Genomic DNA, 16,906 nt, shown 5'->3' with positions numbered 1-16,906 from the left:
ATGATTTATTCAAGAAGTTATAGGCATTTTATGGGATTTTTGACAAAACAGCTTCATATTTCAATGAAAATTTCAAGTTAGAGTTTTTTTGTCAAATTTCTAATATAGCTTGTGTTTTGACATCATGAAAAATCCCCTTTATTTTTTGACTTTTAACCGACCTATGGTTGAAACAAGGTGTAGAAATGTTGTTTCTAGGTTCCCCAAAAAATTCCAAAGTTTTGGTGAGAAACAGGGGCACTAAAGTGTCCTCAAGACACTTTAGTGTCCAATTACAAAACTAGTGTTAGAAATGCATCTTTTACAACCTGATGGATTGCTTGGTACCCTTTCATACTGATTTCAGTCGCATCACAAGCATGTTGAATTAATGAAGAATCGATGGAGGTGGTAATCTCGCTCACCACATTACTGACAAACAGCTTGGCGTATTTGAGGACGATGAGGGTCAATAATAATTGAGAGAATATCCTTGGTATTCAAAATGGCTTTGACCAAATCCTTCCATCCCTGTTTGTTAGAACCATACACCTCTTGCAGAAAATTCTTGGCAGAACATAAATCATGACTATTTTGTTTAAATCACTGAGTGCATAATGAAAGTTTATGTTACTTACTTTGTTGTACAAATCCTTTTCTTTCGTGCTCCACCTTTAGAGCACCATTTGGCGTTGCTTTGAGTCGTTTGAAAAGTTCCTCTAGCCTTTGAATCTTTGCATCCTTCTCCACATTCTCTGTGAGGATCTCTTTCATTTTATCTGATAATGTTTTAAGTCCTTCTTGACATTTTAAAAGGGTGAATTGTGATGCTTGCAATTGAGATTGGTGAATATGGGTTTGCCAAGCTCCAGTTGTAGTCAATCTTCTGCGGTATCCTAACATTCCAAGCTCTCCTTCACCAACAAATTGCATAAAAGATGATAAATCGTGAAAAAGAGGGTTTGCTCTTAATGGAGGGTCAATTGGATAGAGACGCCCATCAACCCAAAGATCTACATTTTTCTCCTTATCCTACAAGCTTGGATAGATTGTGCATCAGTAGGATGGGTTTTTTTAGAACTGCCATACTCTTCATGAATACGAATGTGTAAATCAACCTTCCGTTTTCTAGCTTCACAAGGGGCTCCACACACAGATTGCAAAGGCTCCATAGCTAAGCAGAGGAAGAAGCTAAAGAAGAGAGATCCTCAGAGGGAGAGAGAGAGAGAGAGAGAGAGAGAGAGAGAGAGAGAGAGAGAGAGAGAGAGAGAGAGAGAGAGAGACTGTTAAAACTTTGTTGTTGGAGGTTTAAAACAAATCCGTTTTTCTAAGTAGAAAATGATATTTTTGATATACAAATATACTAACATGGATTTTGTCATCAATAAATTACATTTATGAGAAAAATTAAAAAATACTAAATTTTGGGGTCCCCACAATTTCGGGATCTCATGGATGTAGTGGTTCCTGAATGACAGTTAGTTATGTTTATGGGGTTGTGGGGACCTAACAGTTAGTTATGGATGTATTGGCTCTTGACAGGCTTCTAAGGTGACCCTTGAATTACAAGTTTTTTGGAGGAAAAATTTTATTTTCATCATACATATTGGTAGGGTGGTATTTTTTTACCTCAAAATGTAAAAAAATAAAAAATTTGCTTTTTGGGGTCCGCCTAAATACGAGAATGTTTTGCTGATGTGAAAGGGAGATATGGTGGGCATTCATGAGAAAGGAGATTTCAAACTGACAAGAAAGATTCAATTTGTAGAGAGTAAAGATAAAAAATTCAAAAAGTAAGAGAGAAAATATGAGAAAAGTCAAAAACTAAGAGAGAGAGTATGAGAATATTCTCTTTAAAAAGTGAAACTAGGGAGGTATGGCTGATGTGGCAAGGAAAAAAATAGGGGTCATCATAGCCTTTGTCTCCCTTAAGCCTAGCTTTTTAAGCTCTAATCCCTTAAAATTAGGAATCCTTAGGAGACCCTTTTTGGATCCAAAAAATTCCTAATGCATAAGGTCTACTCTAAGGATTGAATGATTGAAATATAAAATTAGACATGGTTCCTTGCCCAATCATGGACCATTTTAGCTTTACACATAAATAGGATCATCTCATAAGAGTCGAGTTATTTGGAGAAATCTATCATGATGAAGGTATTGTTCACCAAAGTTTCATCACCTTGATCCTAAGATCTCAAAACATCGCAATAGGTTTGGCAATTGTTCCATCCACCATCTTGACAACAATGTCAGATACTTCAAGACGAGGTTTACCCATCCTTTCCCAACACTTTTTGGTGATTAAACTCACTCCTACACCACCATCTAGGACTCCCTTTACTATGATTCCCTTGATAGCACAACAGTAGAGGGTTGCATTAGTCTCATCACTCTCAAAGTATTGTCCTAGTTTGTTCAATGATGTTTTAACCCAAAGACTTGGTGTTGTCCTCATCCATTTGAGGCTTTGGTGTAGTCTCATAGGAAGGATGTTGTTTAAGCATGTCTACAAAGGGCAGTACTACCAACATTAAGTTTCCCATTATGAAGATATTTCAATGAAACAAAGAGTTCAAGGTCTCCACACATACATGCAGTGATTGTGGTCTCAGTTTTTAAAGCCATGAAATCCATCAACTTAGGGACATTCAATGGAGTATCTGCTACCTCTCTATGATATGAGGGTGTTGGTGAGATTGGAATCTCCACCTCTTGAATTGGTTCATGGTTTTCATACTCAAACATTCTCCTAAAGAGCGCATAATCCATGCCTGGGATAGGTGAGTTCTCATTGAGGTAAAGGATGACACTAGATATATCTAATGGTTTATGGGTTGCAAGACAAGATTTAGGTTGTTTGGATGACCATTTTTCAGAGATGTTTACCTGTTTTAGTCTTGGTTCTCACCACTTATGAGTTTGTGTTACCATATCCCTGAGCTCATGAAGTATATGTGACCATATCCCTGAGCTCACGAAGTTTTGATTCTCTTATAGGGTCAGGGTATGAACCAAGTTTCTCTTTGTTTGGTTTCTTGATGGCTTGCATCCTTTCCTTTTTGGTCTCCTTGGTTTTTGTTCGAGTGTCTCCGGTTTTCTCAGAACCAGCCTGTGTCTCCACTAAATCAGAATCCTCAGCAAGTAGACTAGTTCATCAGGTGTTCCCATGTTTACCCATTTCATTTTCTCAGTTTTGAATCCTTTTACAGATTTCTTTCTTCTGTGGCCTCTCTTCTCTTTGGATCCTGCTCTACTGAAGTAGCCTAGTTTTCCATTTTCTTTTCCACCCACAATAGGTGTGTTTTGAGCTATGAGTCTCGTTATTTTACATTCATAGGTGACTTAGGGTTTCTCAAGTTTGATCTCTGAGTTTGACCACCCACTCTAATCATGTTGAGAGGTGTGATGGTAAGACCTTTCTACTAATTTTTACTACAATTTTCATTGGGGAATATTTGATCCAATGATCTATGCCACAACAACGATTACAGGTCAGCATGCTAGAAGATGCAACTTGGTGGGTGACTAGTTCGTTTCTGATGGGACACTCAGAGACTCGATGTGGTCCCTGACAATGATAGCATTGAATATGCATTTTCTTGATAGTAGAGACTTTGTTGATGTCTCGACCTCTTCCTACCATGGCTAGTTGGCATACTAATTTCACTCCACGTGTTAGTTGTATCGACTACATAGCACTTTGGATAAAGCTCTGTGGAGTGCTTAGCAATGTGATGCACTATCCAAGTTAACCTCATATTCTAAACACTCAAAAGATTTTGTAAAACCTATTTTGTTCAATGGTGCAATCCTCCGAGGTGGAGGTTGAGGTCCCAAAATTGGTGGAGGTAATGACACATTTTGTGCATTGTAAATCCACTTTGCGACATGTTGTGCGGTTTTCTTAGCATTAGGTTGAGGTGTTTTAGTAGGAATTATGGCTTGTGGATGTGATGGAGCTAGTAAAGCCAACTACCAAGGTCTGGAAGCATTAACAAGGGTTTGTAAACATGTGCAGCACACTTTGAAGCCTCATGGAGGGCCATACATCCATAAAAAGTACAATTTCCATTATAGTGTGTCCTGAAAACTAGACACTCACTGGTCGTATGCCCTTGTCACAAATTGAGAGCCATTGAAGCTCTCTCCTTAGGTATATATATACATTTTTAGGAGCTTTATTTACCTTCATCTTGTCGTCCTAGAGTTCTTTTATGAAGTCTGTGAAGTTCATCTTTGCCAAAGTGTTACCTCTTCAGATAGTTGAAATGCTATGTCGAGTGACTCTAGAAGCAACACATTTAGAATTGGATGATTTGACTCCCTTGACCATCATATTATCTTCTAATTAGATGGCATTTGTTGTGACTTCATCCCATGTATTGATCCCTCTAATGACTCAGCCTTTATAGATCACTTCATGTTTAAGCCCATGGAAAAATCTATCAAGTAGTTGATTATTCGAATAGTGTTCATGCATAAGGTAACAAGAGTTTAAATGCTTGATCTGGCTAACAAAATCTCATATCGACTCCTCTTCTTCTCTCTCTACTTTGTGTAGTTGTGAAGCTACACCCCATTAGACTTCTCTTATTCTCTCTACGCTTTGTGTAGCTGTGAAGCTAAACCCTGTGAGACTCCTTCATGCACCAATTGCTTCAAGAACAATCTCCTAAGAGTAGTGAAGTTCAAGGATTCTTTGACCCTGAGAGTTTTGTACCAATCCCCAACCTTACCATCTAATGTTAGACTAAAGGAATTTGTCTTGGCAACCTCATTTCATTGTCCTAGGGCCTCACACACTTGATCAAGTACCTCTAGATGTCTCCTAGGATCACCATCTTCTCTAGTGAATGTCTTAGTTAGCTTGGCTATTTTTGGGAAGCCTTTCCACCATAGCTATATCGCCCCCCCCCCACCTCTCATAATAGGTGCTATTCTCTAAGCTACCACTCTTCCCATGGCTTGTGCAAAAGCAACTGGGTCTGTGGGTGGATCTAGTGCTAGCACGACATGTGTAACAACGTGCAACACGTGGAACCACACGAGGATACATTGGTCTAAATCTAGGTGGATCTAGATGTGTAACATAAGGCATGTACCCTAATAGGTGTTGCAGTCATGTGGACATTAAGTTTGCGCTTTCACAACAGGAGTTGGTAGCACACTCACACTAGGAAATGGATATATCATGTGGGTGCACTAGTATGAGATGTGATGAATGGTGGATGTGTAGTTGATGATCCTCTTGGAATGGCCATAGTAAAAGTGCTAGGCAAGGATGACTGTGTGGAAAGTGGGGGTGGATTCTACCATGGTGGTGGGCATGTGGATGAGAGGTAATAATGATGTGTTAGTTGTCACTCGATCAAGTAGTGCGCTAGCAGTCTTCTTGGGTGGGGATAGCTCTAGGGTCTAAGAATGTGAAGCTTGTGCTAGCATGCTCTTGAGTCCCTACATGGCCTTGTGGGATAGAAGATGTGGGTGGGTCCACAGTATTGCCATGTCATACTACTAAAGCAGGATCCGCTGGGTTCATAGGGGGTGTTACGTTATGGGCACTCTTGCTTTTTGGATGTCCCAACTTGCATCATAGGTCTTTGGATCCTTTCATGTTCAATGATACTATGTATGTGTAATTTTAGATGCCCTGCAAGCATTCCTCCTCCATTGTGACCCTAGAGACTAATTGAACAATCTCTTCCTAACTAACATTGTAGATTTGAATTGTGCCTAGATCCATAAGGGTTTCTGTCATCGCATCATACTCCCACTCATTTGTAAGAAGACATTGGTCCAAAACTTATACACCTAGTTCTTTCCTTGAGGTAGATGTGTAATTTTATTGCATGTCAAGGCTATCAGGCACTACTTGTGCGATCTTGGCTTAGGACTGGCTTTGGATATACTAAGCTGTTTGGGATGCTAATCGCTATTATGCAAATTGTAAAGTCTCTTCTTCTTTGGCCCTAACAGCCTTGATTAGTTCCTCTACTTCTTGCACTTTCTAATGTTTTGCTGAGCACTTGTGCATGGGTGGGTCAATGGTCATAGTTGTTTGTTGCTGGTGAAGAACGTGCATGGATAGGGATATCAACGTAAACGCTCTGCTTGTAATGATGAGACACTAGGTGTCTCTCTGGAGTTTACCTCAACACCTCCATCATGTGGTCGTATGTACTAAGGTTTGGTGAGAGGTAGCTGTTGAGGCTGAACCTCTAAGGTAGCAAGCTACATGGTCAAAAAGACTGGTAGTAGTAGTTGGCCGCCTGGGCTAGTGCGGCCTGGTTAGAGTTCTCACTCCTTGGAAAATTGGGGATCCTTCCATTTACTCAAAGTTAGATAAAGTATCATTGGCCCCTCTAATGTATGTCCTTATCCAATGCTAATGTTGGTTCCGACCGAAGGTCCAGAGCCAACAAAAATCGTAAAAAATGTAGAAATTAAAATATGCCCCAATTTAGAAGAAGAAAAAGCTAAACATTGATTCCCTAAGCTAATAAGAAATTGCAACAGAAATTGCAATAGAAAGTAATCACAACATAGCAAAATATACCATTTGTTGGGGGTTTTCTTCCTACTTCATTCTTGAATTGAAAACATAAATATTATGAAATTACACCATTCACAAGCATTCAAAATGCATTGTGGCTATGTAGTGGGCTATTCCCTGGTAAGGTGCCACTTATGGGTGGCCGTAGCACCATGGGAAAGGGTGCAGGCTGCAACCACATGTCATGGGGCTTTGCCCTTCCACACTTGAGAGCACAATATTGCAACTAAGAAACCATGGGAAAGGGTGCAGAGTGCAACCACATGTTGTGGGGATTTTCCCTTCCACACTCGGGAGCACAATATATCAATCGAGAAACCAACAAGTCCTAGACGTCCACCCTAGCACCATGGGAAAGGATGCAAGGTGAAATCATATGTCATGGGGTTTTTCCCTTCTGCACATTTGGGAGCACAATATGTCAACCAAGACGTTGTGGATGTCTTTGGCAATGGTTTAACATATACTTCTATAGAACCCATGCATTGAGCTCACATATACTTATATAGATCTCATGCATAGAGCTCCATGTATTGAGCTCATACATAAGCTCCATATATTGAGCTCATGCATAAGCTCCATATAAGCTATGCATATAGCTCATCCATAGTTGTTATGCATGAAAAACACGAGATCATGTTGGGAAGCCAATGAGTATGAGAGCCTTTAATCGAGATGCATGCATTGCACCACAATACGTTATATGTCAAAGTGTAGAAGCCACAACCTACATGAGACTTTAGAAAGGTTATAATGTACCTTCCTTACCACTAAGTGTGGAAGCTACAAGGGACTCAAGAAAGGTTACACAAAGGAAAACACAACGTTATAAGATTTAAAAGTGGGATCTTATGCATGCATTGAGCTCTTATGAATTTTATATGCATATAGCTTTGCATAAGCTCACAAAAGTGCTTTTGAATAGAAATATGTGTAAGATCATATCTCTTGAATAAGAATATACAATATCTCTATGCATCACATTACATAAGCTCTATGTATCATGTTGCATAAGCTCACAAAAGAGCTTTTGAATAGAAATATGTGTAAGATCATATCTCTTGCATGAGAATATACAATATCTCTATGCATCACATTACATGAGCTCTATGTATCATGTTACATGAGCTCTATGTATCATGTTACATATGCTCTATGCATTATCTCTAAGGTTCATGCGAAAATCAATAGAGAAAAAAGGCAAAAGAAAAAGAGAACTAGAAGAAAGTGAAAGAGAAGCTCACCCTTGCATAAGGAAGTGAAAGAGAAGAGAAAGAAGAAGCTTACCCGCCATGAATAAATTAAAGATGAAGAAGAGGAGAAACAAGAAGGTCATTTTTGTTTGGATGGTAAAATCACAAGAATCCTGCCTTGCCTTCTTACAAGAAGCTTAGAAAAGCAGGTTGTGTTTTATAGGTAACATAAGATGGCCATTGTTTTCTTTATATAGAAAACAACCACCTAGAGCATGAAGTGAGGAGCCATAATGTTTTCCCAAGCACTCCTATTTTTGCTACTATTTTTGTTATTGTGTAGCAAAAATAGTACAAAGAAACTACTGTAAACTTTTACAAAAATTTGCTGCTAACAGATTGTCTTGTTATAATGTGCAAACACTTGTGTTTTCTTAGAACTATCACTATTCTCGAATTCATATATAGAATTGTCTTAAATATAATCACATGAGGTTCTTGGTAGACTTCCAGGTAAGATATTAAGATATTGGTAGCTAATAGTGTGCAATCATTTGTGTTTTCTTAGCTAATAGTGTGCAATCATTTGTGTTTTCTTAGAACTATCACTATCATCAAAATATTAAGACTTGTCTTAAATATAATCACATTATGTTCTTGGTAGGCCTCCATATCAGTTATTTAGAAATTTCTTTAATTTTAATTCTTATCAATAGTGGTTGCACATACCCCTTGTTAAAAGAACAAATTGAATGTTAGACCCAAGCTTGGACAATGTACTTTTTAATGTGTGGGCAAAGAAATAGAAAGGGAGAGAAAATAAAATAGAGAGCCTCTATAGACTTGTAAATGCCACTTACACACCATTATGACTTTGGGGAGGATGACTAGTGAATATTGTGTTTGATAGATGTTATAAACCATATCTCACAATAAAAATGATTTGAATCATATAGCTTTTTTCTACAAGGGAGAAAATAGAGAGTCATCAGATCCACATTCCTCATGCTTTACCCTATCATTCACATTAGCATTATAATCATGGTTATAGACATGATAAAGACCAAATTTTGTGTTTTCCTATTTCTTCATTATATAAACATCAATATAAGGCATACAGCTCCTTTAATGTGTTGCATTATGAATACTTTAGTAGGACACTTAGACTTTGCTATAGTATGTACACTTATTTTGATGGAAATCACCCTCGTGTAACTATGTTTCCTTCGCGAATGTACATTGCTATTAATAGGAATTCATTTATATCAGCTTTTATGTGGAAGGCTTAATGTTTCATTGGACTTTAGTGAAAGGAAAACTGAAAACACACTTCTACCCTTATGCATTTCATACTAGTAGTTTCTTTCAAAATATTTGTTTTGATGCACACTACAATTTTGAGTAGCGGTTGTTCTCCACAAATAAGGGTGGGCTTGAATGTACGTCAATATCACACATTGTAAGTTTAGTCATCAAGGCCTCTAGGTTCCATTTGAAAGCATAAGATTCAACATTATGTAAACTTTTATATTAAGCCAGCTATTTTAGTTTCTCTTTCTAAAATTAAATGTAAGTAAAGTCTTATATAAAGATCACTTCGTTAGTCTACATTTGTGATGATCCATCTCCTTAAATATTATCTACTACTCTTTAAATATGCATACTTTATTCTATAAGACAATAAGACAATAGACATGAAGCGTTTTCAAGGCAAAATCTTGAAGTGTTTTCTTGCCATATATAGCGGAATATTACATAGTGAGTTTACCTGATGTAAGCTTCATTGTAGTACAAGACCTTTGCGAAAGATAAATACCCAATTGGTTATGGTCTCTATCCACAATCCACGATTAATAGCTAGTGTGTTCTTTATGGTGTAGCCTATATGGCCTCATCATGAAGTGGTCCTCATGTTGCAACATATGACAATGTAGCAAGTACCCTGGGCCTTCAATTGGATCAAAGCTGAAGGGGTCCCCTTCTCTTGTTGTAAAATGTAGAAGAACACGAAGCATGAAGTTTTCATAACTAACCACAGTGTCCTTCCATCCTTGTTGATCTTGGCTTGGGCTTTGTGGGTAGTCAAGGAAGCATGTTCCGTCATTTGGGTAGGCTATACTTGTGGAACATTGGTTTTTTATATAGGATTCCTGATCAATTCTTTGTTGGTTAAGGACTTGAAAGTGAATGAGATGGATATGGATGCCATGAGGGGAACCTGCAATGTTGACAATTTCCCAAATTTCTGTACTTCCATAAATAGGATTTATTGTTACAGGGTCATGCCAAGCCTCATTGCTAAAGCTAAGCCCATCAGTTCTTGAATTGTTGACACGAACAGTTATGTTAATGGTTCTTACTTGATGTGGTTGGGTGATCATGTGAACCTACACAACTAAGACAAGATGAATTAGCACATGGAGTTATTTGATGTTAAGTATTCAGTGATCTCTAGTCAAATGTCTTGTGGTCTTAAGATCCCAAGTAGAGGTGTGAGAGTACTCATCTTGTGAAAAAGTAAGTTAAAGTAACAACTACTCCACATTAGCAAAAAAATTTCAAAAGAAAACAATTGAAAGTAAGTTTGCATTATAAGCTTTTGCCATGATTAAGTTACCTTGTTTGCATTTGCTCTTTCCATGTGTTGTATATTGCTTAGCAACCTCTCCTTGTAGTTTGGATCCATGATTAGGCCTTTGGTGGTGCCTCCATCCTCAACAATTATAAACTTCATGATGAAAGAAGTTTGGAGAATTTCAAAAGGTTCATCACTTCTAGAAAGTGGCATAGGGAAGTTTCTTAAAATGACTTCCGCGCCACTCTCAAGCCCCGTGAAATCGACCACTACATCGACTCTATTAGCTGGAAAGAGAAAAAGATTGTCGACGCTCATGGGCTCATAAAGGAACCCACATCGGTGCCAATTTGCAAGCACGTGAGATTTTGAAGGTTATGGCTAAAGTACAAGCCTATGTACCTTTGGTTGCATGCATTGACAATTCGAAACCTGTAAGGCTTCGCATAGACACGCAAGAAAGACCAAACCTTGCCATTGACAAGCCAAATGCAGGATGGAAGAGAAGGAGGAGCTGCATCTTCTCTTGTAAATTTCTTGGTGATAGCAAAACTTGCAAAACTTATTATTATTATTTAGTTGTAAATTTCTTGGTGATAGCAAAACTTGGAATGTATGATAACTAAGTGATATAATAGGCCCAATGTGAAGGCACCACATCTTTTATGATTGTAATATTACTTTGTAAGGAAGTATATATCTTTAATTTTAAGTTCTTAATTTATAATAAGGTCTATATAAATGCTTATACATGACAATTGGAGGCTAAAAAATGCAAATAGAGCCCTAACCTGAACAGGGCGACTTTTGTCCAAACAGCAAGCCTGTCTGGGCAAAAGTCGCCCTGTTCAGGTTAGGGCTATTTTTGTATTTGGTAGCCTCTAATTGTCATGTAAAAATATTTATATGTACTCATATTCACATATACACATGTAAGAACTCTCTCTTTCCATGTGTGTAAGATTCCTCCCCAGCCTCTCAGGATGTCCAGTATCTTCCCCTGTAATCAATCCCCTCTTCAGAAATATAAAAGATCTTGTTTCTGCCTCTTTTGGCCTAGAGAGAGAAAATATTCTAGAGAGAGGTTATTCAGATTTTGAATATTTTTGGATAGAAAAATTTCTCATCTTATTAAAATAAGTTCCCCTCAAACAGAAATTCAAAAAGATTTCCAGAAGGTGCATTAGGAATCAAGTATAATCTGCTCAAGAGGCCTTATCCTAGGGGTCCAGATTTTTGAAAAAAATTAAATTAAGGTTCCTATGGGCCAATAGGATCAATCCATGTGTGGGGAGGAGATAAATCCAATTTGTAATAGAAAATAACAAAAAATGAGTAAATGCTCACATAAGATGAAGAGTTGACTATGTACAAGGTTTACATAAGATGAAGAGTTGACTATGTACAAGGTTTATTAGTAAAAAACTATGAGTATTACTAAAAAAATGAGATATTTTGGGTATAATGATTCCATTTTGACACGTGTCAACCATTCTTTATCCTAGATGAATGATTAATGGATAAAATCAAGTTTTTCATAATGTTTCTCTTAAGTAAGTAGAAATTGTTTACATTAGAATAATTTAAATACTCTTGGTGAAATTATAGTTGATTTTATAAAGTTAAAAATTGAAAAATGGTCAAGCATACAAAGGAGGTTATAGCGAAATTTTCTAAAATTGTGTAAAAATAAGTTTTACTTTTTATTCTAAAAGTGTAATTCCTACTAAATTGGATTTATGCATGGAAAGATACATAAATTTAAATTAATCCAAAAAGTGTTATTTTCATCAATTTTTATTTTATGCATAGAAAGATGCATAAAGAATTTTATTTTAAATTCAAAAGAGTGATTTTCATCATAAATGATTTTAATGCATAAATTAGATGCATAAAAGAAATTCTTTTATATTAAAAGAGTGATTTTCATCATAAATGATTTATATGCATAAAAGATATTTTTTCTATATTAAAAGTGTGATTTTCATCATAAATGATTTTATGCATAAATTAGATGCATAAAAGAAATTCTTTTAAATTAAAAGAGTGATTTTTATCATAAATGATTTGTATGCCTAAACATATGCATAAAAGATATTTTTTATAATAAAAGTGTGATTTTCATCATAAATGATTTTATGCATAAATTAGATGCATAAAAGAAATTCTTTTAAATCAAAAGAGTGATTTTTATCATAAATGATTTGTATGCATAAACATTTGCATAAAAGATATTTTTTTTATATTAAAAGTGTGATTTTCATCATAAATGATTTTATGCATAAATTAGATGCATAAAAGAAATTCTTTTATATTAAAAGAGTGATGTTCATCATAAATGATTTGTATGCATAAACATATGCATAAAAAATATTTTTTATATTAAAAGTGTGATTTTCATCATAAATGATTTTATGCATAAATTAGATGCATAAAAGAAATTCTTTTATTCTAAAAGTGTAATTCCTACTAAATTGAATTTATGCATGGAAAGATGCATAAAGAATTTATTTTAATCCAAAAGTGTTATTCTCATCAATTTTGATTTTATGCATAGAAAGATGCATAAAGAAATCTTTTTTTAGTTCAAAAGAGTTATCTTCATCAATTTTGATTTTATGCATAGAAAGATGCATAAAGAAATCTATTTTTAGTTCAAAAGAGTTATTTTCATCAATTTTGATTTTATGCATAAGAAGAAGCATAAAAGATTGATTTTTAATTCAAAAGTGTCATTTTCATTTAAAATGAATTTATGCATAGGAAGATGCATAAAAGATGATTTTTATTTCGAAAGTGTTATTCTCCTGAAAATGGAATTTATGCATAAATAGATGCGTAAAGAAATCTTATATCAAAAATAAGAATTCTCTTGTATTCTATAAATGGATATGAGGATGTGAAATGAATCAATTAGATGAAAATGAACGAAGTATTGAAAACTCAAGAAATCCCACAATAATTCCTAATTTTGAAGGTAACTTCCCCGATATACACAGGCGATGGCAAGGAATGGATGTAGATATGGATGTGAATGAATGAATGTGGATGTGGATATGGATGTATCAATTTAGATGTGGATGTATGGATGTAGATGTGAATGTGGATGTATGGATGTAGATGTATGAATGTATGAATGTGGATGTGGAATGATGTATGGATGTAGATGTGAATGTGGATGTATGGATGTGGATGTATGAATGTGGAAGTATGGATGTGGATGTGGAAATGGATGTATGGATGTGGATGTGGATGTGGATATGGATGTATCAATGTGGATGTGGATGTATGTATGTGGATGTGGATGTGGAAATGGATGTATGGATGTGGATGTATGAATTAAGTTAAAGGAAGTCAAATTAAAAATCTGCATAAATGAAAAATTTCCATGAAGGACTGTTCAGATAGAAATTTCGGTCTAATGGACCATTATTGTGATAAGGAATTGAATGTTATGATCTGAGTGAATTGTTATTTAATGATGAGTTTTATATAAGGTATCTTTATCCCAGGATTCTGTTTGGGTTCACCAGAATATATGGAACCCATAATCAGTTAGATCTTAAGAAAAAAAATTCTCCTCTAGTTTTGCGAGATGAGAACATCTCGCGTTTTTTAAGTGGGGTAGAATGTAAGATTCCTCCCCAGCCTCTCAGGATGTCCAGTATCTTCCCCTGTAATCAATCCCCTCTTCAGAAATATAAAAGATCTTGTTTTTGCCTCTTTTGGCCTAGAGAGAGAAAATATTATAGAGAGAGATTATTCAGATTTTGAATATTTTTGGACAGAAAAATTTCTCATCTTCCTAAAATAAGTTCCCCTGAAGCAAAAGTTCAAAAAGATTTCCAGAAGGTGCATTAGGAATCAAGTATAATCTGCTCAAGAGGCCTTATCCTAGGGGTCCAGATTTTTAAAAAATTTTAAATTAAGGTTCCTATGGGCCGATAGGATCAATCCATGTCAGGGGAGCAGATAAATCCAATTTGTAATAGAAAATAACAAAAAATGAGTAAATGCTCACATAAGATGAAGAGTTGACTATGTACAAGGTTTATTAGTAAAAAACTATGAGTATTACTAAAAAAATGAGATATTTTGGGTATAATGATTCCATTTTGACACATGTGTAAGGAAGGGGAGTCCCTTCAAGGAGGTCCTACTTCACATGCTTGAATGAGTTTTAAACTCAAAAATAATGTGATATTTTTATCTCTCCTCTCTCCTGGATCAAACCGAATCAAAACCGAATCAAAAAGGAACCAAACTAGGTCCAAATCTAGTCCAAATTCAACCAAACTGAATCCTGGATCAAAACCGAATCAAAAAGGAACCAAACTAGGTCCAAATTTAGTCCAAATTCAACCAAACTGAATCTAGAAAATTCTAGAAATCAGTTGGTCTTGGTTAGAGTCTCCCTCTCCTATAAATAGAACCTGAGTCCTTTGTAAAAAAATAAGAGAATTATACTATGCCAGAATTATGCTGAAATAATGATAATTTTTATTATTCTCGAAAATTCTCTCCTACCTGAGTCCTTTGTAAAAAAATAAGAGAATTATACTATGCCAGAATTATGCTGAAATAATGATAATTTTTATTATTCTCGAAAATTCTCTCCAAATTGAAGAAATTGGAGCTTCCCTCCTTCTTCAATATCCTTTGGTAGCTCCATCAACACACCAAACCAATTGATTGGTTGGGGGCCTCTACCGTGATCAAGAATCAAGCAATTTGTAAGGTAAAGTGTGAATTTTGATCTTTTTCCATAATTTCTCAATGTTTCTCTCTTCTCAACCCCTCTCAAGCTTGAGAAGCTTAATTGGAATGGCTTTTTAATGCTATTGAAGTTTATTGATGAATGGTAGTAAGGAAATACATAAACTCCTATTTATGCTTAATTTTAATGGTTTTTATGATTTTTGTCTTCTCTAAAATGATTATGATGTTATGCCTCATTGAAAAAAAGGCATTCCCCTCTCTTCTTTAGTAAATCCAACCATTCTTTATCCTAGATGAATGATTAATGGATAAAATCAAGTTTTTCATAATGTTTCTCTTAAGTAGAAATTGTTTACATTAGAATAATTTAAATACTCTTAATGAAATTCTAGTTGATTTTATAGAGTTAAAAATAAAAAATGGTCAGCCATACAAAGGAGGTTATGGCAAAATTTTCTACTATTATGTAAATTCTAAAATTATGTAAAAATAAGTTTTACTTTTTATTCTCAAAGTGTAATTCCTACTAAATTGGATTTATGCATGGAAAGATGTATAAAGAATTTAAATTAATCCAAAAAGTGTTATTTTCATCAATTTTTATTTTATGCATAAAAAGATGCATAAAGAATTTTATTTTTAATTCAAGAGAGTGATTTTCATCATAAATGATTTTTATGCATAAATTAGATGCATAAAAGAAATTCTTTTATATTAAAAAAGTGATTTTCATCATAAATGATTTATATGCATAAACATATGCATAAAAGATATTTTTTCTATATTAAAAGTGTGATTTTCATCATAAATGATTTTATGCATAAATTAGATGCATAAAAGAAATTCTTTTAAATTAAAAGAGTGATTTTTATCATAAATTATTTGTATGCATAAACATATGCATAAAGATATTTTTTTATAATAAAAGTGTGATTTTCATCATAAATGATTTTATGCATAAATTAGATGCATAAAAGAAATTCTTTTAAATTAAAGGAATGATTTTTATCATAAATGATTTGTATGCATAAACATTTGCATAAAAGATATTTTTTTTATATTAAAAGTGTGATTTTCATCATAAATGATTTTATGCATAAATTAGATGCATAAAAGAAATTCTTTTATATTAAAAGAGTGATTTTCATCATAAATGATTTGTATGCATAAACATATGCATAAAAAATATTTTTTTATATTAAAAGTGTGATTTTTATCATAAATGATTTTATGCACAAATTAGATGCATAAAAGAAATTCTTTTATTCTAAAAGTGTAATTCCTACTAAATTGGATTTATGCATGGAAAGATACATAAAGAATTTTTTTTAATCCAAAAGTGTTATTCTCATCAATTTTGATTTTATGCATAGAAAGATGCATAAAGAAATCTTTTTTTAGTTCAAAAGAGTTATCTTCATCAATTTTAATTTTATGCATAGAAAGATGCATAAAGAATTTTATTTTTAATTCAAGAGAGTAATTTTCATCATAAATGATTTTTATGCATAAATTAGATGCATAAAAGAAATTCTTTTATATTAAAAGAGTGATTTTCATCATAAATGATTTATATGCATAAAAGATATTTTTTCTATATTAAAAGTGTGATTTTCATCATAAATGATTTTATGCATAAATTAGATGCATAAAAGAAATTCTTTTAAATTAAAAGAGTGATTTTTATCATAAATGATTTGTATGCCTAAACATATGCATAAAAGATATTTTTTATAATAAAAGTGTGATTCTCATCATAAATGATTTTATGCATAAATTAGATGCATAAAAGAAATTCTTTTAAATCAAAAGAGTGATTTTTATCATAAATGATTTGTATGCATAAACATTTGCATAAAAGATATTTTTTTTATATTAAAAGTGTGA

The 16,906-nt window shown here is 34.2% G+C and overlaps 1 long non-coding RNA gene across 1 annotated transcript; it reads right to left on the bottom strand.

The window, feature by feature from the left end:
• Nucleotides 1-9,442: 9,442 nt before the first annotated feature.
• Nucleotides 9,443-10,744, bottom strand: LOC147630578 (uncharacterized). Its single transcript, XR_015267616.1, has 2 exons — nucleotides 10,343-10,744; nucleotides 9,443-10,112 (listed from the first exon to the last, which is right to left on the bottom strand). It is a non-coding gene; the product is annotated as an uncharacterized LOC147630578 (long non-coding RNA).
• Between the last annotated feature and the right edge of the window lie 6,162 nt (nucleotides 10,745-16,906).

The sequence above is a fragment of the Cibotium barometz genome, chromosome 16, assembly GCF_041138505.1.
Source record: "Cibotium barometz isolate CiBa-2024 chromosome 16, ASM4113850v1, whole genome shotgun sequence".
Taxonomy (NCBI): Eukaryota; Viridiplantae; Streptophyta; class Polypodiopsida; order Cyatheales; family Cibotiaceae; genus Cibotium; species Cibotium barometz.
The sequence above is the reverse complement of the archived record's forward strand: the minus strand, read 5'-3'. Positions and strand labels throughout refer to the sequence as shown.